At 41.2% G+C, this 22,232-nt stretch overlaps 1 long non-coding RNA gene across 1 annotated transcript in view; it reads left to right on the top strand.

The window, feature by feature from the left end:
* Positions 1-20,192, top strand: part of LOC143829975 (uncharacterized) — a 35,123-nt gene extending 14,931 nt beyond the window's left edge. Inside the window, exons 3-4 of the long non-coding RNA XR_013228308.1 lie at positions 16,373-16,420; positions 17,677-20,192. This is a non-coding gene — a long non-coding RNA (uncharacterized LOC143829975). The remainder of the gene's footprint in view (positions 1-16,372; positions 16,421-17,676) is intronic.
* The last annotated feature ends 2,040 nt before the right edge of the window (positions 20,193-22,232 follow it).

Below are 22,232 nucleotides of genomic sequence, written 5' to 3'. Positions count from 1 at the left end.
TGTTGACATTTTCACATTAATATACATCTAAATAATCATTTTTCACATCTAATATACATCTAATAAATCATCTCAACAGGGTGGTGAAAACAAGGGAATTGCAAACCTCCAAAACCCTCGCAGGAATTGGGAATCTCTGTAATTGGTGGCAGCAGGGGACTCTTTGTGTTGCAAGTTACAGTCAAGGTTCTAGGAGGACATAAGTAATTGTGCTGAATAATGAGCAGACAGGAATATGCAAACAAGTTTCAGTTCAACACGGCAAGATTTCATTTCTACCAAATCTTACCAGGACTGATCTCCAGCATCTATTTTCAGTGTGAGTGTGGAAGGCCAGAATACGTAAACTAAGACTAGAACAAAGGGTTTGCAAGTAAGTTCAGGGAGCATTTCCTTCTCTCTAGTGAAAAATAGAGAAAGTTTTCAGGCAACAGAGATCAGGGAAAGCTGTGTTTCCAGAGAGATGTGAGCCCATGCTCTCTCTTTTTCTCAAAGTTAAGAACTGTGAGTGAGCACAAGACTTGCCCTATTATTAGCAAAGCAGTAATATATCGTCCTGTTTGCTAAATTTCATTTCAAAAAGTTAACTACATTTTCAAGCACCGTTACTGGACAAAGTAAACAGTTCTATATGTAGTCACTGGAATCTGACCAAGCTGTAGTTAAATATCTGGCACCTTTTCATTTTAGGTTTTATATGGAAACCTCAGAAATAATGTTTTCTCAGATGTTTTCATTGCTGTGTTAAAATTCTTTTGGGGGGAGCCAGACCATACAGCCCCTACAGTCCAAGTACATTTCTTTAAAAAAAAAATTCAAACCCTTGTATGATAGAATAACATGTAGATAATAGGCTGGGGTGCTGGTTCGGAATTTAGTGAAAGAGAGTGCTGTTCCTTGATACCTTGGTGGAGTGGCAGCAGTGCCCTCCTACCCATTACATTAGGAAGGAAGAGGGTTCAAATTATCCTGGGGGGAGACACTCTGCCTACCCTTTTCTCCAGATTACTCAAGGGCAGGCTCCCTTTGGAGAAGAATTCCCTCTTCCTCCTTCTGGGACAATCTGACTGAAAGTACTGCTCTTTTTTGCCTTATGGTCATGGTGGTTGTTTGTGTTTTGTTGGTGGGCTGGGAGTGGGTAAGATTCAGTTGGGGGCAAAAGCATGTAATTATTATATTCCAAAATTCCCCAACATGAATAGAGGATTGTAATTAGACTTATTGTAGAATCCTAATCATATATACATAAGTATGTCCCACTGAGTTCTGTGGGACCTACTTCTTAGTAAGGGTTTCAGTTATTATCTGATGTTCCTGATTGCAAAGAATGAAACAACGGTGGACAAGGAGAACAAAGTGCATTTATCTATGCAACAGTATTTCTGACTAGGGTGGCAACTAGGGTTGTGCAGGGAGGCCCCGATTTGGACCGTTTCGGATCCAAATCGGCCTGATTTGGATCCAAATCAGCCAATTCGGACTGATTCGGACCGGTCCAAATCGATTCGGGGCCAATGCAAGTCAATGACTTGCATTGAAAAGCCTCCCGAATCATTTCAGATGATTCGGGGCCAATGCAAGTCCATTGACTTGCATTGGAAATCCTTCCCCCGCCTTCCCCGGGGGCTGGGGGGGAGGGGGTGTAAGTTGCACCACTGAAACTTCTTGGGGAGCTCAGGAAGGGTCTTCCCTGAGTCCTCTGAAAGTTTCAAGAAGGTTGGACCAAGGGGTCCAATCCTAGGGGCTCACAAAGAGGGTGCCCCATCCGCTCCATTGGTTACAATGGACAGTCAGATTCTTTAGTCTGAACATGTTTCCCCATAGACTTCTATAGGGAATGTTCCTTGGGAGCCCCCAGGATGGGACCCCCTGGTGCAATCTTCCTGAAACTTGTAGGGGACTGAGGGAAGAGCTCCCCTGCAAGTTTCAAGAAGATTGGACCAAGGGGTCCCATCCTAGTGGCTCCCAAAAGCGTGAGAAAAAAATGATTTCAGAACAAGGAAATTGCCAATTTACCTGCTAAAATCATTTTTTTTCTTGATGGCTCTGGAAGAGTTTTCTGAATGAGTGGGACTTAATTTTTAATCTATTTTTTAAATTTGTTAAACATTTATCGGGTGATATGGTCATGCTGTCACCCCTCCCCCCAAAATGGACAATGATATGCTTGGAGGGGATGGGGAGGGGCCCCAGGTAGGTATGTACACAGCTATGCTTCCCAGCCATATTCTGCATGATTGTGCCACATCTGGGGTTGCTTGAAGCCTGAAGAATGTTTCAGGAGTTTCTCAATGGTAAAAAAGTTGAGAAAGGTTGCCATAGAGTTTCTACTAAATCCTTGAGCAATTTGATATTACTTCTGGGATCACCCTGGAAATGAGATCATGCTATCACACTGTTTTTGGCTTCATTTTTGCCCTGCTGACTTACCAATGTTGTTGGGGTTGTCAGCAGTTGGGAGACTGGTCAACTTTGAAACCAGTTAGGATAGAATAAGTGATCATAAAAGATTACTTCCTATATGAGGGAGAAAACAAAAATTTGCTATGTTTTGATGTTCTTTCAAAAAGCTGGCCAATTTGGGATCTAAAAACTTATGAAAGGGCCAGTGAAGACAACTGTAGAACTTTGTCCTTGCCCTTGTAGGAAGATCAGAAGCAGCTTCAATTCAACTAATTCTTATGTTGTTCCTGTGACACCTTTGTCAAGTGAGAACATCCTTCAGCTTCTGAGCCAGTTTGGTGTAGTGGTCAGGCGTGCGGACTTCTAATCTGGCATGCCAGGTTCGATTCTGCACTCCCCCACATGCAGCCAGCTGGGTGACCTTGGGCTCGCCACAGCACTGATGAAACTGTTCTGACTGAGCAGCGATATCAGGGCTCTCTCAGCCTCACCCACCTCACAGGGTGTCTGTTGTGGGGAGAGGAATGGGAAGGCCACTTTGAGCCTGCTTTGGGTAGGGAAAAGCGGCATATATGAACCAACTCTTCTTCTTCTTCTTCTGAGGCAGCAGAATTGGAGGAGGATGTCAGTATTTCCAGGATATTTGGAGCACATTGCGGAGGAATCAGGGGAAGAAAGAAAGTAATTATTTTGTCTGGGCACCCAGCAAGATAAAAATAGTCAAAAGACACTTCCCACAATCCAGCACAAATTTAGAATGCTCTGATTTCTGACCTTTCCTATGTTCCTATGCATTCTATTCCATTTGCTCTTAGTCAGGTAAGATGGGCTACTAGTCAGTCCTGCCCAATGGCCACACAAATCCTGGTCCTCCTGGGCCCATTGTAACTTGTTATAAAGTTTTGCAGACTTTGCAAATAGTTAAGGGTAAAGTCTTTCTTGCTCTCTGTGATTTCTCTGTCTTCTTGGTGTTCATATTAATGTCCTTTCATATTTGTGATTCATATACAGTAAAAGATGCTATTTTCCCCTGTGTAATTAACTCCCTATCTGCTGAAGAAAGGGTAAGAAACAATCAGCTGCAACAGCAACTTCAGGTCAAATATTAGGATGCTTTTTAATTAGAACTGATGCTTAACTGAGTTGTCACTGCTGGTGGTGGTAGAAAGCACTATCAAGTCACAGCTGATTTATGTCCATCCCATTGGGTTTTCAAGGCAAAACACATTCAGAGGCAATGTGCATTTCCTGCCCTCTGTATCTTGACCCTGGTATTCCTTGCAAGTGTCCTTTTAAAATATTAGTTAGGGCCCCTCTGCTTAGCTGCCAAAATCTGATGAGATCAGGTTAGCCTTCCCTATCCAGGGCTGATTCTGAACTTACTTTGCTTTTTCTGTTGTTGATCGAATTCGGCCACAGGTGGGGTGTTACTCCAGAGGGAGGACAGGAACTAACAGGCAATTTATGGCTTTATGACAGCAACCCCGGAGTCTCTGGAAGAACGCAGGTAAAACTTGGGTCAGGAACCCGGGTTCATGACAGCTACAAGGTATGGAGCAGGAAGTTAATTTGCAAAAAGGAGAAATATACACACTTACTGATGGCGATTAGGCCTGGGGAAGAAGCAGTGAAGTTGTTGGGAAAGGCCATGGGATACATAAATATATTATCACATTATTTTACTTGTAAAGTAGGTAAAGGAATACGGATTTTCATCCAGTTCAATTCTCAACATAGGGTTAGTGTTGCCTTATGTATGGCATAACAAGGCTTATCTCCACTCCTGGATATCATAAGGAAAAGGTAGAGTCACTGTGGATCAATCATATATGTTGCAGAGGGAAAATTTAAAGCGCTCAAAATCAAAATGGAAATCAAATTCAATGTAGTCAGGAGAGATTTATTTGAGCTGGGAATGAATAAAAAGCCCTGTGCACACTACACCCAGGTCAGGGCTAGTTGTTACTAAGATGTTCTTTGTTCAGTCTATATCACACAGTCACAAATCAAGTTATACATTTATAAGTCACATTTTAAAACACAAAGGTCCCATTAGAGTGGAATATAAATCCCAGAATAAATAAATGAAACAAAGATTATATGCTGTGCTCCTTTCATAGTATGTAGTATGTATTATAATAAATTGTATCTTTGTAGAATAATGTGTATAGCACAGAGGATCCTTTTAATCTATATCACTGATGTGTACCTACAAGTGGGCCAGTTTATTACCTCAGAATGCCTCTGCATAAAGAAAACCATCACCACCACAATCTGGTCCAGGCTGCTTTACTATAAGAGCACTTGGTGATTCTTAGTCTATTCCAGAACTTTTCTTATTGAAAGGAAAAAAAATGTCTGACAAGTGGTCTTTAAACACAGTCTTTAAGCACCGGCTTGGCAGATACTTATAATGCTTTAGGATGATCCTTCTAGTCCAAGGGGTTGGACTAGATGCCTGTATGGCCCCTTCCAACTCTATGATTCTAAAAAGACATGGATCAATAGTATGTCCTGTGCCTTAAAGTCACAATGAACTTACTATGCATGCTCCTTAAGAACATGAGAAGAGCCCTGCAGGATCAGGACAATGGTCCATCTAGTCCAGCTTCTTGTCTAATACTGTGACCCACCATTTCATAGGGCATTGAAGCTGAGACCTTCCCATTATGTTGCTTTCTGCCCTTGGGATTCAGAGATTCAGTGCCTCTGAATGTGGAGGTCCCATTCAGCCACCATGGCTAGTAGCCATTGATAGAACTATCCTCCATGAATCTATCTAATCCTCTTTTAAACCTGTTTATTCCTGTGGCCATCATTACATCCTCTGGCAGAAAATTCCATATTTTAATCTTCTTCTGGATAAATAGGTATTTTTTTCCTTCCTGAGTCTACTGCCCATCAGTTTCATTGAATGACCTTGAGTTCTAGTACTTCGGGACAGGAAGAAAAAGTTCACTTTTGTCAACTCTCTCCACCCCATGAATCCTTATCCATGGTTCCTCTATATATTTGTGCAACAAGCTGGGCGGTGGAACGTCCCCAGTAACCCACTGAAGTTGGGATTTTCTTTTGTCCCATGCATCCCTTTCCAATTACCAGCACTGAACTTCATTTGCCACACTATTACCCATTCACCCAGTTTGTGGAGGTCCTCTTGTATTCTTCACAGTCAGCCTTGTGTTTCACCATCCTGAATAATTTTGTGTCAGCTGCAAACTTGGTAATTACACTACTAACCCACCTAGATCATTTATGAATAAATGAAACAGTACTAGGCCCAATGCCCATCCTATGAAACCCCATTGCTTACATCCCTCCATTGTGAGAACTGTCCATTCATTCCTACTCTTTGCTTCCTGTCATTTAACCAGTTTTTAATCCATAAGAGAACGCATCACCTTACCCCATGACTGCTAAATTTACTCAGGAGTCTTTGTCAAAAGCCTTTTGAAAGTCAAGGCATATGTCTTCCAGGTCACCAATGTCTACATCAGGCATTTTCAACCAGTATGCAGCAGAAGCCCCTGAGGTGTGCCACGGTATAGAGAGATTTGTTGTTGTTGTCTCTTAATAATTTAATATTTCCCCCTTATATGGATTGGTCAACCCACTCCCCCCCAAAGTGGCCAATGATGAGCCTGGAAGGAGTGGGGAGGGGTGGGGGCCGAGCCATTCAAACTTCTGCAAGATGAGGCTCCTTTCATTTTGAGTCAACCTGCATCAGTAGCTATTTGATGAGAAAGGTGAGTGTTTTCGTTTTAACTTGGGGTATGTAGACTGGGAGAGGGCTTGGGCACTAGGCCACGGAAGGCCCCTGGTAAGGTGGGTGGCAGAAGTAAATAATACAGAAAATCATGCCCAAAATGAAACTAACTTCTCATTTAATACTTATTAGTAATGCCATGCACACTGTAAGCAAGTGAGAACTTATTTAGAGGGCTTTTACAAAAGTGTTTAGAGTTTCCCAGGATTTGTGTGTGTGAATCTATCATTTAGATTGCTTTCTTTGTCTTCCATGCAAGATCTAGGCTCTAGCTCAATTTGTAGTTCTTTGAAATCTCCAGGCCCCATCGGGAAATTGGCAGCCCTAGCAGTGCAGATGAGTTGTGGCTGGTTGATGTAACTTCTGGTGAAATGTCATTTCTGGGGGGCATTGCAGGGATGTCTGGCCAGCTGACATCATTTCAGGCGTGTCTCCACAATCAACAGTTGAAAAAGGCTAGTCTTCATGCTTGTTCACTTTCTCAAAGAACTCCTAAAGGCTGGTGAAGCAGGACTTCCCTTTGCAGAATCCATACCGATTTTCCTTCAGCAAGCTTTGTTCCTGTATGGGCCTAATAATTCTCTCCTTGATTACTTTTTAAATAATTTGCCTGGGACAAAGGTTAGACAGTCTTTCTCAACTTTTTTACCATTGAGAAACCCCTGAAACATTCTTCAGGCTTCGACAAATGCCAGAAGTGGCACAATTGCACAGAATATGGTTGGGAAAGAGTCTCATGGCGCAGGGTGGTAAGGCAGCCAACATGCTGTCTGAAGCTCTGACCATGAGGCTGGGAGTTTGACCCCAGCAGCCGGCTCAAGATTGACTCAGCCTTCCATCCTTCCGAGGTCGGTAAAGTGAGTACCCAGCTTGTTGCTGGGGGGTAAAATGGTAATGACTGGAGAAGGGAATGGCAAACCACCCTGTATTGAGTCTGCCAAGAAAATGCTGGAGGGCGTCACCCCAAGGGTCAGACATGACTCGGTGCATGCACAGGGGATACCTTTACCTTTATGGTTGGGAAGCACAGCAGTGTACATGCCCACCCAGGGCCCCTCCCCTTCCCTACTCCCTCCAGGTCCATCATTGGTCATTTTGGGAAGGAGCGCAGGTTGACATATGACCTGATAAATGTTTGACAAATTTTAAGAATATATTAAAAATGTATTAACTCCCACACATTTGGGAAACCCTTTTAGGGCTGTCAATTGGTGTAACATTTTCTCCTCTCCAATCTTCTGGGACAGTGGCTCCATTTACTGATAGGTTATATATATGGGGTGGATATAGGAGTGGAAAGTGCTGTCTTGCTAGATTAGAGTGAGAGTTTATGTAGTCCAGAATTCTTTAATGGTCCACCAGAGGTTTTATGAAGCCCACCAAATTCTTCAAGAGTGTAAGAGGCCGTATTGCAAAGATCAAGAATGTCATAGCGCAGGAAGATTTGGCAACAGCATTACACCTGCATGAACATAGACTTACTGTTCCCTTCTGTGGTGTATATCACAAAGGATACTAGATGCTTTGAATGCTTTAGTTGTTCCAGCTATGTAACTAATTAATCAATACAACTGTATAGAAGGGGTAAAAATCCTAAGCATATTCATGTCATAAATTTGAATGTTTTTTTTTAAATAATTGGAATTCTCAGACTGCATTTGTATTTCTTGCATCAAAGTTAGTTTGGTCCTATTGCTTTAGTGATGCCAGTTTAAGAGAATAATCCTATACAGTGTTACTTGAGTATAAATCCACTGAAATCAATGAACTTATCCTGGAATAATGTTGCACAGAATTGCATTTTGGATTGCCAACCTCCAAGTGGGGACTGGAGATCTGCTTTTATGCCAGATTTCCAGACTACCGTTCCCCTGGAGAAAAATGGCTGCTTTGGAGAATGAACTCTATAGCATTGTACCATACTAAGATCCCTCCCCTTCCTAAAGCCTACCTTCTCCAGGATCCATCCCCAAAATCTCTAGGTATTTCGCATCTAGAGCCGACAACCCTAATTGCTCTGTTAGTGCATCAAACCAAAGTTAATGCGCTCTTGAATGCTGGGGCCTCCTTCATGGACTATCCAGCAATACCACAAATCAATTCTGCCTTCCAAAGTGCAAATGACATGGAATATAAAATAGCTCATCTTTCCTCATGCATTTACCCTTCCGCTACAGTTACACAGAGAACCATGGTGAATTCTGCTTTCTGCTATATTAGATGTCACAGGAAAAAAAACCTTTAAAAGAGTAAATACCATTTCTTTTTTAGTTTATTTACAAATATATTTAATTAAAAAGCTTATTTTCTCCCATTCTGACTGTAGTTTTGCCATATGTTGTAAAAGACTGTCTCATATTACTAATAATATTGTAGTACAATCTGAGCATTATTATAGATCCTTAGTTTCACAGTGTCACAGTTTGGAAACTTTACAGTTACTTAAACAAAATGATCAATAAAGATGTAGATCAATCATCAGAAAGGCCAAAGCTGAGAGTGAGATAAGATTGGCCAGGGAAGCCCATTGTAACAAGAAAAGATTTTTCAGTTATGTGAGGAGCAAACGTAAAGTAAAGGAGGCAATAGGCCCACTGTTGGGTACAGATGGACAAACTCTAACGGAAGATGCAGAGAAAGCAGAAAGGCTTAGTGCCTATTTTACATCTGTTTTTTCCCACAGGTCAAAGGGTTTAGGCACATCTAGAGATGGCAGTAGCCAAAGGATAGTGTCTGGGTGGCAGGTTAACATGTATAGAGAGGTTGTCGAGAGGCATTTAGCTGCACTGGATGAGTTCAAATCGCCTGGGCCGGATGAAATGCAGCCGAGAGTGCTCAAAGAACTTTCCAGAGAACTTGCACAGCCCTTGTCCATCATCTTCGGGACCTCTTTAAGGACTGGAGATGTCCCGGAGGACTGGAAGAGGGCAAACGTTATTCCGATCTTCAAAAAAGGGAGGAAGGATGACCCAGGAAACTACAGACCAGTGAGTCTGACCTTTGTTGTGGGGAAGATAATGGAGCAGATATTAAAGGGAGCGATCTGCAAACATCTGGAGGACAATTTGGTGATCCAAGGAAGTCAGCATGGATTTGTCTCCAACAGGTCTTGCCAGACCAACCTGGTTTCCTTTTTTGACCAAGTAACAGGTTTGCTGGATCGGGGAAATTCGGTTGATGTCATTTACTTGGATTTTAGTAAAGCTTTTGACAAGGTTCCCCATGATGTTCTGATGGACAAGTTGAAGGACTGCAATCTGGATTTTCAGATAGTCAGGTAGATAGGGCATTGGTTAGAGAACCGCACTCAGAGTTGTTGTCAATGGTGTTTCATCAGACTGGAGAGAGGTGAGTAGCGGGGAACCTCAGGGCTCGGTGCTCGGTCCGGTACTTTTTAACGTATTTATTAATGATCTAGATGAGGGGGTGGAGGGACTACTCATCAAGTTTGCAGATGACACCAAATTTGGAGGACTGGCAAATACTCCAGAAGATAGAGACAGAGTTCAACGAGATCTGAACACAATGGAAAAATGGGCAAATGAGAACATGATGCAATTTAATAAAGATAAGTTTTGCATCTGGGTCAGAAAAATGAAAAGCATGCCTACTGGATGGGGGATACGCTTCTAGGTAACACTGTGTGTGAACGAGACCTTGGAGTACTTGTGGATTGTAAACTAAACATGAGATGTGTGATGCAGCGGTAAAAAAGGCAAATGCCATTTTGGGCTGTATCAACAGGGGCATCACATCAAAATCACAAGATGTCATAGTCCCATTGTATACGGCACTGGTCAGACCACACCTGGAGTACTGTGTGCAGTTCTGGAGGCCTCACTTCAAGAAGGACGTAGATAAAATTGAAAGGGTACAGAGGAGAGCGACAAAGATGATCTGGGGCCAAGGAACCAAGCCCTATGAAGATAGGTTGAGGGACTTGGGAATGTTCGGCCTGGAGAAAAGGAGGTTGAGAGGGGACATGATAGCCCTTTTTAAGTATTTGAAAGGTTGTCACTTGGAGGAGGGCAGGATGCTGTTTCTGTTGGCTGCAGAGGAGAGGACACGCAGTAATGGGTTTAAACTTCAAGTACAACGATATAGGCTAGATATCAGGAAAAACATTTTCACAGTCTGAGTAGTTCAGCAGTGGAATAGGCTGCCTAAGGAGGTGGTGAACTCCCCCTCACTGGCAGTCTTCAAGCAAAGGCTGGATACACACTTTTCTTGGATGCTTTAGGATGGTTAGGACTGATCCTGCGTAGAGCAGGGGGTTGGACTAGATGGCCTGTATGGCCCCTTCCAACTCTATGATTCTATGATTCTATGGCATTTCAGTTTAAATGACTGCAAATTAAGCTGAGTAACGCCCTATATAACTTGAAAAAATTAAGCTCATTTTTTTAGTCTATAAGTTTAAGTTTAGTTAATTTTAGATGCAAAACTTTCTTTGCGCCGTGCAAATCATGTCTAGATGTCAAAGTGAAATAACAACCCTAATGAGCAATGTAAAAAAAAGGCAGGGCCCATTAGTTTAAAGACACATGGAAACAGCCAAAGACGACAAACACACATAAAATTCAAAACATGATGGAAAAGAGAACAGGCAACTGAACCACATAAATCAGTGTTTTGAATTTTATTTCTCTGTGGGTATAATTGTACCTTAGTTTCTTATAATGATTTATTGAGGTAAATATTCTGTATGGTTTAACAGCTACAGCTTCAAAGTATCAGCCACACAGTCCCCCTTATTCATGAGGCAGCTGAGTACGGGAGTTGTGAATTAGCTTCTGTATTCTGGGACTTGGCAAAGTTTGATTTTTAAGGTCCTTATAAAGGATTCATATTGATGCAGCTATTCAAATGTGAAAAACACTGTGCTGTAATGGATGAAATAGAAAACCTTTACTGTAATTCCTGAGGAAAAAAAGTAAATAAATGGAAATAAACCATGCAGAATTGCCCTCAGCAAAAAGAAAAAAAGGAGGGGGGAAAAGGAAATGTCCTGAAGTTGGGACTGCCCACTGTTCAATATGCATATAAGGAGAATACAAAATATTAAGAAGAAAAATTAAAAGAAAAGATTAAAACAGGAGAACAAACTAGAACATAGTTTTAGACTGTGACATTTGCTGTTTGGGTTGAATACCAGACCACACTTTCTAGCGCTCTCTGACCAGAATAAACCAACCATTAACTAATAAAGGAGTCATAGTCTGTAAAAGCTATGATGGCATTTTAACAGTTCTTCATCTATTATTTAAGAAACTCTAATTTGCAAAATACAGCTCCTTGTCTGTTTATAGTTACAGGCCAATGATGGCAGAAATTATGTGTTCCCATGAAGTGGAAAGCCATGGAAGCTGTGAAAACGCACTGACTTTCCTTGTGGTCTATGCCAAGATATTCAGCAGGAAGCTTAGCCATTGCCAAGAAATTCGTGTGCCTCAGATACTGAAGACTTGCATGTGCTGATGTTTCAACATTCCTGGAGAGAAATCTGACCCCTTGATGCCTATCCTGGGCTCCCTGGCATTTCTGCACTTTCCCCCATCTGTCCAGAGTGGCATTGTGCCTTTACATGTGGTGTCACACCAGTTACAGAGCACAGGTGCCAAATATCAACTGAGCTCAAAATCTTGTGACGATGCAGTAAATGAGTTCCTTGTAAAAAAGCATGCAATTTCTTGCTAAATTAGTTCTATGCTTCATTAGAAAAAGGTGGCTCTGATTTTCCATTGAAGCCTCATTAAGAAACGACCAATGTATCTTCCAGTTTAAACTCCTTTTGCCCTGGAACTAAAAACCCACAGTTGTACTGGCATTACTGGAATTTGGATTGGCTGCTGACTATAGCACTTTCCCTGTATATTCCACATTAGATGTTTAGTCAGTTATGCTTCTGGGCAACTGAATTACATTAGGGTTTGGCCACCTCATGAGAAGGAAGGACTCCCTGGAGAAGAACCTAATGCTGGGAGCGATTGAGGGCAAAAGAAGAAGGGGACGAAAGAGAATGAGGTGGCTGGATGGAGTCACTGAAGCAGTAGGTGCAAACTTAAATGGACTCTGGGGAATGGTAGAGGACAGGAAGGCCTGGAGGATTATTGTCCATGGGGTCGCGATGGGTCGGACACAACTTCGCACCTAACAACAGCAAAGCTTTAACCCCCAAGTGACTGGGGGGCGAACTAGACATGATAATTGGAGACCTGTGTGTCAGAATTAGCTTTCTGTTCATTCTCTGTGGAGCAGTAGGTGAGCAGATTTAAAGTGCAGCTCCACTGGGTGGAAAGAAAAACTGAATTTGGTTTCAGGCTAGGCTATGGAGTGAAGGTGCTGGAAACCTTAATTGATTATTGTCTTCTGAATGTGGACAAAGGCTGAAGGACATAGTAGTTCCCAAGGAGTTTAGTTGACACTTGCTGACTTAGTCAAGGCTGCCAAGAGGCACCATAAACTTCTAAACAAAATTCTATCTGCTCTCCTTTTGGTCCCTTATTTTAAACCAAATTTTGATAGCAAAACAAATTACTTCCTGATAAAATGAATAGAATTGTTCATTAAGTAAAAAACAATAAAGGGGGGGAAATAAGCCCTACTCAACTGAAAACATGGCTTAAAATATTTCTATTCGCTCCAGACAACAAAAGCTAGTTCAAAACAATGTAAAGATGCTCACGAGGGAAGGCAAATTTGGGAGAAGTGAAAGTCCATTGCATTCTCTGAAGAGAGGAGGCACATTAGCTAGAGTCCTCAGATGGTGGTGTTAGTTGCTAAGGTAGCACAAGACTCCTTTTTAATTTTGCCACAACAGACTAATTTGACTATTCCTGATGGACCTGTATAATAAATTTGCCTAATTACCTTTTAAAACGTTCTGAACCAGTGGATAAAGTTTTCTGAACTTCATGCGGAGTATGATGTAGTTCTTCCTTTTGACTCTCCTGAACCTACACAGTCAAATTCACTGTGCATAAACTGTAATAGTAAGGCAACAAAAAAGTTTCATTTCCTTTACATCATTCATCTCTTTATATGCTTCTTTATTCATGTAGAGGCAGATAATGGCAAATTACCTCTTTTTATTTTATTGATTTATTATCAGATTTATAGACTGCCCCATCAGACCTGCTGTCTCAGGGCGGTTTACTGCATTTAGTAAGAAGAAGAAGTAGAGTTGGTTCTTATATGTCGCTTTTCTCTATCTGAAGGAGTCTCAAAGCGGCTTACAGTCACCTTCCCTTTCCTCTCCCCAGACAGACACCCTGTGAGGTGGGTGGGGATAAGAGAGCCCTGATATCACTGCTCGGTCAGAACAGTTTTATCAGCGCCGTGGCAAGCCCAAGGTCACCCAGCTGGCTGCATATGGGGGAGTGCAGAATCAAACCCGGCTCAGCAGGTTAGAAATCTGCACTCCTAACCACTATACCAAACTACATCAAGATTAAAATCATTAAAACAATTTAAAACCAACCAACAACTGGTGCCATCTTTGTGTAGTTCTTCTCATTAGAAAGCGGGGAGGGGGGGTGTGAGCCATTAGGGCCCTAATGTTCTCAGGAAGCCAAACACACCACAGGATGCCCTGTCGGGCCTGCTGGAGGCAGCGGTCACCTGGGCAATGCAGTTTCCCAAGCTTATAATCCTGGGTGACTTCAATGTCCAATGGATCTGTCATCCCCAGGCAACAATAGGGTTCTCACAGTTTGTTGCTGGTCCAACCCATCAGGAAGGCCATACCCTCAATCTGATCTTTGGCACAGGGGGAGAGGTGGATCTGATGGTACCAAACCTCATCCCATGTTCAGACCACCATGCCCTTACTGAGCATACCACCCCCTTCCTATTTGGGGGATGGGCATATTTTGGCCCACCCACAGAGACTTATGGAACCCGATGGATTCCTGAATACTCTGGGACCCAATGTCCTCTGGTGACATCTTTTTGCATGCTTATGAAGACATATGAGATGGCAGTGAAGGTGGCAAAACATGAGTTTTATGCCACTAAAATCGCTTCCACAAGCTCTTGCCCAGCACAGTTATTTAGGGTAGTTCATACTCTTACCATCCTCAAGGAAGGGTGCCAAACTAGTAGTAAATTGGACTTGGGCTGTGAGACATTAGTGAACTTTTTTGTGAATAAAGTCTTGTCTCCCCTATGTGACCTTCCTGTCACGATTGATACAAAATGTGAACTGGAGGCTCCATGGCTATCATGGGGTATGATGCTTCATGGTTTCAGGTGGGACTCTTTAACAAAAGACAAGTCACTGGGCTCAGTGCCCCCTAGATCCCCATTCATCATAGTTGCTTAAACTCAGCATATTCTTAAGACAGAGTATTAATGTTTGTGTTGTTTTATCCAGAAAGGCATTCACTTTCCCAGTATTAGACATTTATAACCACAACCACTAGAACAGATTAATAAAGATCACGATAAATGTAAAGGATGGAGATGGGTGATCACCTTTCTGCTATGTAGATAGATTATTGGGGAAACAGTTAACTAAACAGTTCATAATATTAACAATTCTCTACTGTTCTACTGTTAAGTATGTTTTAACTTCCCAACCATGGTAAGAATAAGAAGGGAGGGGGCCAAAATTTGAAAAGACAGGGCTTATCCTGCTCTAATACCATCTTGGTTGATGGACTTAGCAGTATCTCAGGATAGCCAAGTGCTTGCTCACTGTATAAATACCACCCATTTGATGACTTCCACAGGGGCTATCTGCTTCAGCTTCAATGCTCTTGGTAAGTAGGTAGTTTTTCCGCTTTCCTACAATATTGCAGTGCATTTGTGCATCTCCCGAAATTTCACTGGCTTTTCTCTAACTCTTCTCATAACACGGCTACTAATTTGAATCTTCTCGAATCTGTGTTGGTCCAATGTTTTGGTAAGGATCAAAGTAAAGCCTGAATAGCTACTTTACAGCTGGGGGGAAATCTGGATTTCCCCTACACGTAAGTTTGCCAGCTCAGCTCCTGGCTGGGAAATTCTTGGATATTTGGGGGGGGGTATCTTTTCAGGGAAGTCTGGAGGCACACTCCTACAAATGAGCAAGATCACCAGACCTGCTTTCTCTGTTTTGGCTTTCACCATGTGGAATAGCTTGCCTGAGAAGTTCAGGAAGGCTCCCACTCTTCTGTCATTCTGCAAAGTATGTCAAACATTATTGTTTATGAGACATTTACTATAAAAGTAATAGGGCGGTAACAGAATACTTCAAAAAGGCACTTTAGAAAGGATTAAGAATTATACTATTACTAGCTTCAAAGCCCGTTCCTAAAAACGGGTTATGAAAGCCCCCCCCCCATGCCACTTAAGGTGGCTTTGGGCCGCTCAGACTCTGGAGCAGCTCACAGCCAGATCAAGTGGTGTGGACTGGCCAGCTCGTCAGCAGGCCCGGGACAGAGCTCGTTAGCAGGACGAGATGGGATGGAGCCTGTTAGTATAGGGTGGGATGGAGGTCGCTAGGAATCCTGGCCCTATATCAATTTGGACACCCCGGACACATTCTATTCCCCCGGCTGTTTCACAAATATTAAGAAAAACAATGCATAAGAATGTATAGGACATATCAGTTTGCTGCACCAATCAACCTGTTGTCATTTCATAGTTTTCTGACGCAATACCATGTTTTCTGATGCAAAACCATGCCACTAAAATCGCTTCAGGAGTTCCTACCTGAACCCCATGTTTTCCAGGGCAAGAGTACACAAATAACCGAATGTTCTGTAAAAATGCCATATCACATAGCAAAAGTAGGGACCACACGTCAAGCCTTAACCTTAAAGAGACACCTGTAATGAACAACAGGGAATGTGGTGCTTTATTAGACCTCTAGTGTTTCTAATTTCTAAAATCTGCAGGAATAGATCACATTTGAAAGATGCTAGTCAGGAAGGACAATTAGCTATTCATCTACCTTTTCATTGCTCCTGTCAAGACTGATGTCTCTCTACTGTCCATTCTTTCTTACACTGTCAATTTTATTGATCATGTATTACATAAATTATTCCTGGGAGATTAATACTGAGATATGTTTGCTAATGCTGAAAGGTTTTTTTTACCCTATTTTTGTTTCATACCATTCCTTAATAACATTTTATATCATATTTTTAAACAAACCTAATATTAGTCTGATTAAATAAAGCCGTATCTCAAAATCATTCTCCTACTTCTTTCCATCAGGTTGATCACAAGACACTTAGTTTCAACTTACATGGAATGTATTACTAGGTATATTATCATGCTTTTTTATCATTTATTATTATTATTTTGCTCTATTGTATCAGAGTTTGTAATAAGATTTTTATTCTAATTTGCCCATCTGTCAAAGAACTATCAAACTTAAAACAAAAAAGAAAGAAGCTACCTCAGTCACAAATTACTTAGTACTTAAACCATCATTAGATTGCTTGTTCTATTTGTGAAAGTTACAGTTGTGTGGATTTAGCAACTATAATAAATGGTAAAGTGTTCTTGGTTTAAGGGTATGCAAGAGGGAATTATTCTTTATTTGTGGAAGAAGTGACAAGATATATGTCATATTACATGCACCATATAAATATATGATGGCATATATTTATATATGAGGTGAGGCAAAGAATAGATGTTGAAGACAGAGGGTTTGGTATGATTTTGGCAGCCCCTTTCCACCCCCATTTAAGAGAGAAAAATGAGGTGTCTGAAATGAACTTGGACTTTTATAAAGTTGGCATTTTAAATTAATACTGTAAGAATAGAAACAGCTGTCTTTCTGATTTTAAAAATCAGAATTCAAACATAATTTTTTATCTTTAATCCTTTTGTACTAGGCCATCAGATTGTATAAACACATTGAACTTTTAAGTGTTTTTGTTTTTATAATTTAGGCTGTAAATTGTCTGAGACGAAGTTTTGAAGGTATTTTGTGTTCTGTTGAGGTTGTGCCCAGTCTTTCCTAAACGACTCAGGCTAGTATGCAAGTTTTGGAGTTATCCACAACTCTTCATCAAATTTAGTTTTATGATCTTAAGCTTGATGAAGACAACTTATAACCCAGCACACTGTTTGGTGTCACTGAGTGATATCTGCTCCCTCATCCCATTTGTTCTGTAACATCTAGAACTCTAAAGTTTGGACAGTATGTGTGATGTTTTGTTTCGTTAATCCAGTCCAGTGTTTCAGATTGCCTTAGTCTATTCAAGGCCTTGGTGTGAACAGGGACAGTGAGAAAGGATGCTATTCCCCGTGAGGTCCAGACAGAGAAAAAACTGGGTCTATTAAACTGTGTTACTGTTTGAAACTATACAGCCTCTGTGTCTCCTTAGTTTGATGTGTAGCATTAAAGACACAACACTAAACTATGTTATTTTGGCTGGTCCAAATAAAATACATTATTTAGCTTTCTTTTATCTTTGGATATTACCTTTTAGAAAATTGTTCCTTGGGCTGCTCAACAGCTATATTGGAATGTACTTTGGTTATCTTTGATACAGATTTTCTGTTTTCAGGAGTGTTATGTTTTGCCTACCTGAAATATGACCTGTCAGCAGAAAGTTAAAACAGCATCTTATCAGGAAAACCAGCAAACGCAAACATGTACATGGAGCATTTAAATACTGGACTTTAAATAAATACAATTTGCCATCAATTTTACAGCAAGCTACCCCAAGGAGAGACATTAGCTGGCAGTTATGTTAGAATCTAACAGCTTCACTCAAAATTACAACAAGCATGAATATTCTTTTGAATTTCTTGGTCTTTTGTCTCTGCAAATCATTTATATGAAAATACAGAACTAGAATTGTGTAACTGGTCAGAAATTCCTAATCTCTAGTACTTATAATATCTGCCTACTGTCTCAGTAATGACCCAAGACCTTCCTTGGTTTTCTCTTGCATTCAGCAGATAACAAGTTTGCATAGCATAGGTTCTGAATAAAACAACTCAAAGATTGCAGTTTTAAAAGCGTTTCTTGCTATTAAGCCCCCACTGAATAAAATGTTACCTGTTGGAATAAGCAATGTCTGGTGTACAAAGAACAAGATAAGAAGGTCCTGCAGGGGGCAGCAAGGATAGTGTTAGATAGGATAGTGACATCAGGACCTTCTCTCCTGTTAAGTGTCATTCCTTGTCTTCCCCAGATTGCTACTCTTAGGAGCAATTTCCTGCTTCTTCTCAGAAGCCACATTACTCTGCTAACATGGGTTATGGGCCCAGATAAGCACATCTCTGTTTAAGGTAGGAGAATCACCTGGGTCTGGGCATGAGCAGGCAAAGACAAAGGATCAAAGATAGCCACCACCTGTGATACTTGATACCACTTGATAGATAGGCTTACAGAGAACAATTACCTCATCTGGAAGGAACGAATAAAGACCAGTCTGCTTGAAGATGGAATATGCAATGCACTTGAGAATTCTCAGCCAAAAGATGCAAATTGGGATGCCCAGAATTTGTGGAACTCCCAGGATCAAAAGGCCAGAGGTTTGATAATAAAGAGCTTTATTGATAGAGATGTTTTAAGAGTGTTAAATAAGTTTACAGCTACAGCTGTTTGGGAGGAACTTGAAAGGCTCATTAAAAAGTCAAATGTACCTTTTAAAGCAGCTATATACTACCAAGATGAAAGAGGGGGACGAATCTTAGAAATCACCTTGATAAAATGCTTGCACTAGCACAACAGTTACTTAGTTCTGGGAAGGATCTGCCTGATCAGGATTTAATTGTGATGCTCCTGATACATCTGCCTGTATCATATGAACGTATAGTATCTCAGATTGTAAAAAAATACTCAATCCCTCAATGAGGTCTTGAACTTATTGGAGCAAGTGTATAAGAGCAAAATGTTTGAAAAGCAATCGTAACCTAGTGAGCCGCAATTAGCTCAACGTGAATAACAAAGGAGAAATTTGCTACCTCTGTGGGAAGAAAGGTAATATCAAAAGCCGGTGTAATGCTTCTAAACAGAGGGATACTGTTTTCAAACACAGAGGCAAAATGGCAGAGAAAAAGTCAAATGAAGGAGGTTTAAGAAAATACTTCATATTATCATAGATCCTCTGCAGGAAAAGTCCTGGCTCTTGAGGAGACAACAGAAACTTGCAGCCAGAACAGGAGCCCTAACCCACTATTTCTCTCTAGAAGAAGAAGCAATGTTGCCATTGGAAGGCTTCCTCTGCAGGGCCTACAAAGTCTGACCTAGCCTTCACAGATACTAGTCAGAGTAGTTCAGCAGTGGAATTGGCTGCCTAAGGAGGTGGTGAGCTCCCCCAACTGGTAGTCTAAGCAGTGGCTGGTCAGATACTTATCAAAGATGCTTTAGGCTGATCCTGCATTAAGCAGGGGGTTGGACAAGATGACCTGTATGGCCTCTTCCAGCAATATGATTCTAAAAAATCATGATGGAATGGCTCCCATACAAAGGCCAGGAACATAAGTTATGAAGGTGGTCTAAATATAGGCATTGTCACTTACACGAAAAGGCTCAATTTTTTGAGTAACTTAGAATAAATATATTATTCTTGCCTTGCCCACAGCTGCTTTGGAAGGGTGTTACAAGAAAGTCCCCCTACTCAAGAGGCTGTGTCCTTATAACAGTGGGCAGGTAGAAACTAGAGAGCATTTCTTCCTCTGTTGCCCCTTTTATAATACAATCCGAGGCAAATTATTACAACCTATTCTAGGCAAATATTCAGGACTGTCATCAAGAGAAAAGATAAATATGCCACTAAATGATGGGGAAAGCCATACAACTATTAAACATTGCCAAATTTAACAGAATCTTAAATCTTTTTAAAAATCATTTAAAATGTTTTACTATTGTTATTGTTATCGGCACACTTCTTGGATAATTTTCAACTGTACATTTATGCTATATGCTGTACATTTTGAACTGAAATGTCTTGTATCTTTTTACTTGCCAACGGTTATACTGGTCTAAATGACTGCAAATAAATGTCTTATCTATAACATTCTTACAATACATAGCTATAGATCTAAAAGCTGATTTATCACATCCAAATGACTCAATTTCACTAAATTATATTATGCCAAATAACACATAGAATTCCAATCATGTTCTCAGAGTTCCCTTCTTCCACCATTGCACTATTAATGGCACCCAAAATATCTGACTCATTACAGTGTGTCTAGGTACCAGCTTTGCTACTTTTCATGACATGGAGTAAAGACTTCTGAATTTCTTTTACTTCTTATTCAGCAAAACTCTTTTTGCCCTAAAATATTATTTTGTCAGTATTAGCACTAGAACTAAGAAAAGAAGTCTAGATCAGAGCCAGTTTGGTATAGTGGTTAGGAGTGTAGACTTCTAATCTAGCAAGCCGGGTTTGATTCTGCACTCCCCCACATGCAGCCAGCTGGGTGACCTTGGGCTCACCTTGGCACTGATAAAACTGTTCTGACCAGGCAGTGATATCAGGGCTCTCTCAGCCTCACCCTACCTCACAGGGTGTCTGTTGTGGGGAGAGGAAAGGGAAGGCGACTGTAAGCTGCTTTGAGACTCCTTCGGGTAGAGAAAAGCAGCATATAAGAACCAACTCTTCTTCCATGGAACAGACATCACAGAAGAAACTGAAATTATAAGTAGCTGTGTTGGTTCACAAAAAAAATTTCAAAGCAAGTCACATCATGATTTTTCCTGGATCAACCTAAATATCACAAAACAGTGAGCTTTCGAGTTCTGCAGAGGACCTCATTTAGCTGGATGCTCTATACAGGCCCCTACAAAAGGGAGGAAGGAGAAACTGTTTGTGTGATATATACTCAGAACGCACCTGTTTCATATCCTGAAACAACTTATTTTCTACACTTTCCTCCTTTTTTTAACTGGATGTTCAGCCTGAAGAACTCAGAAGTTTTCATATTACATGAATTTTGTTTATAACCACAGCTACCTGCCCTGGACACTTGCAGCTAGTGTACAAAAGACATCAGCCTCTTATCACACAGTATTCTATATTCTGTTGAGTTTCACTCTGAAGCAATCAGGGAACGTAAAAAAACAACAACCCAAAACTGGCCCCCAAATCCCCTTAATTTATTGGATAAATGGGAGCAAGGCATATCACAGAAAGAGTGAAGAGACACAGCATGAAGTGTAGCTAACAGGAAGGGATAAGCATTTGTGGTCTGATGGCCATGTTCTTCCTGACACAGTTTTATTCCACGTTCTCAAATAATGCTACGCTTCTACATCAATTCCATGTCAAATTGTTATGCTTCCGATGCTTTGACTCAGCAAGTTAAAGTACCCTGAAGCAACACATGGAATTGCTGTTCTTGAAGCCAAGATAAAAATGGTTTTGCCAAGCAATGTGTTTGCAGCTGTTTGAGTGCAGAACTTGGTAAGGACTGCTGCAAATATGCCCAACAAAAGTCACTGTTTATACAAAGGGCAGGTCTGCACATGAGCATTCTGTTACTCACATTTTAGCACTTTAGGACAAATCTGGCTATGTGGGAAGCTAATCTAGCGTTACATTTATAAAAGATACAGCTTGAGAGGCCTCACTGCAGATATAACATTGCAATTCTTTTGCTTCTTTCCTGCCAGATTGGAAAATGGATGCATTCAAGCTGGAGTTTGAAGATAAATCACATAACTGTGTCCTAAACTTTCATTGCAATATTTCAGTCATCAAGGCCAATATTGTATTGCAATGTATTTTACATTGTTCCTTCTTTCCCCTTGAAAAATTATTCAGGGGTCAAATGGGTGGTCAAATTTCAAATGGAGAATTAGGCCATCAATATGTATATAAGAGCCTCTTGTGGCGCAGAGTGGTAAGGCAGCGATATGCTGTCTGGAGCTTTCTGCCCATGAGGTTGGGAGTTCGATCCCAGCAGCCGGCTCAAGGTTGACTCAGCCTTCCATCCTTCCGAGGTCGGTAAAATGAGTACCCAGCTTGCTGGGGGGTAAACGGTCATGACTGGGGAAGGCACTGGCAAACCACCCCGTATTGAGTCTGCCATGAAAACGCTAGAGGGCGTCACCCCAAGGGTCAGACATGACTCGGTGCTTGCACAGGGGATACCTTTACCTTTA

The sequence above is a fragment of the Paroedura picta genome, chromosome 2 (genome assembly GCF_049243985.1).
Source record: "Paroedura picta isolate Pp20150507F chromosome 2, Ppicta_v3.0, whole genome shotgun sequence".
NCBI lineage: Eukaryota > Metazoa > Chordata > Lepidosauria > Squamata > Gekkonidae > Paroedura > Paroedura picta.
Note: the sequence above shows the minus strand (reverse complement) of the source record. Positions and strands in the feature narration are given on the sequence as shown.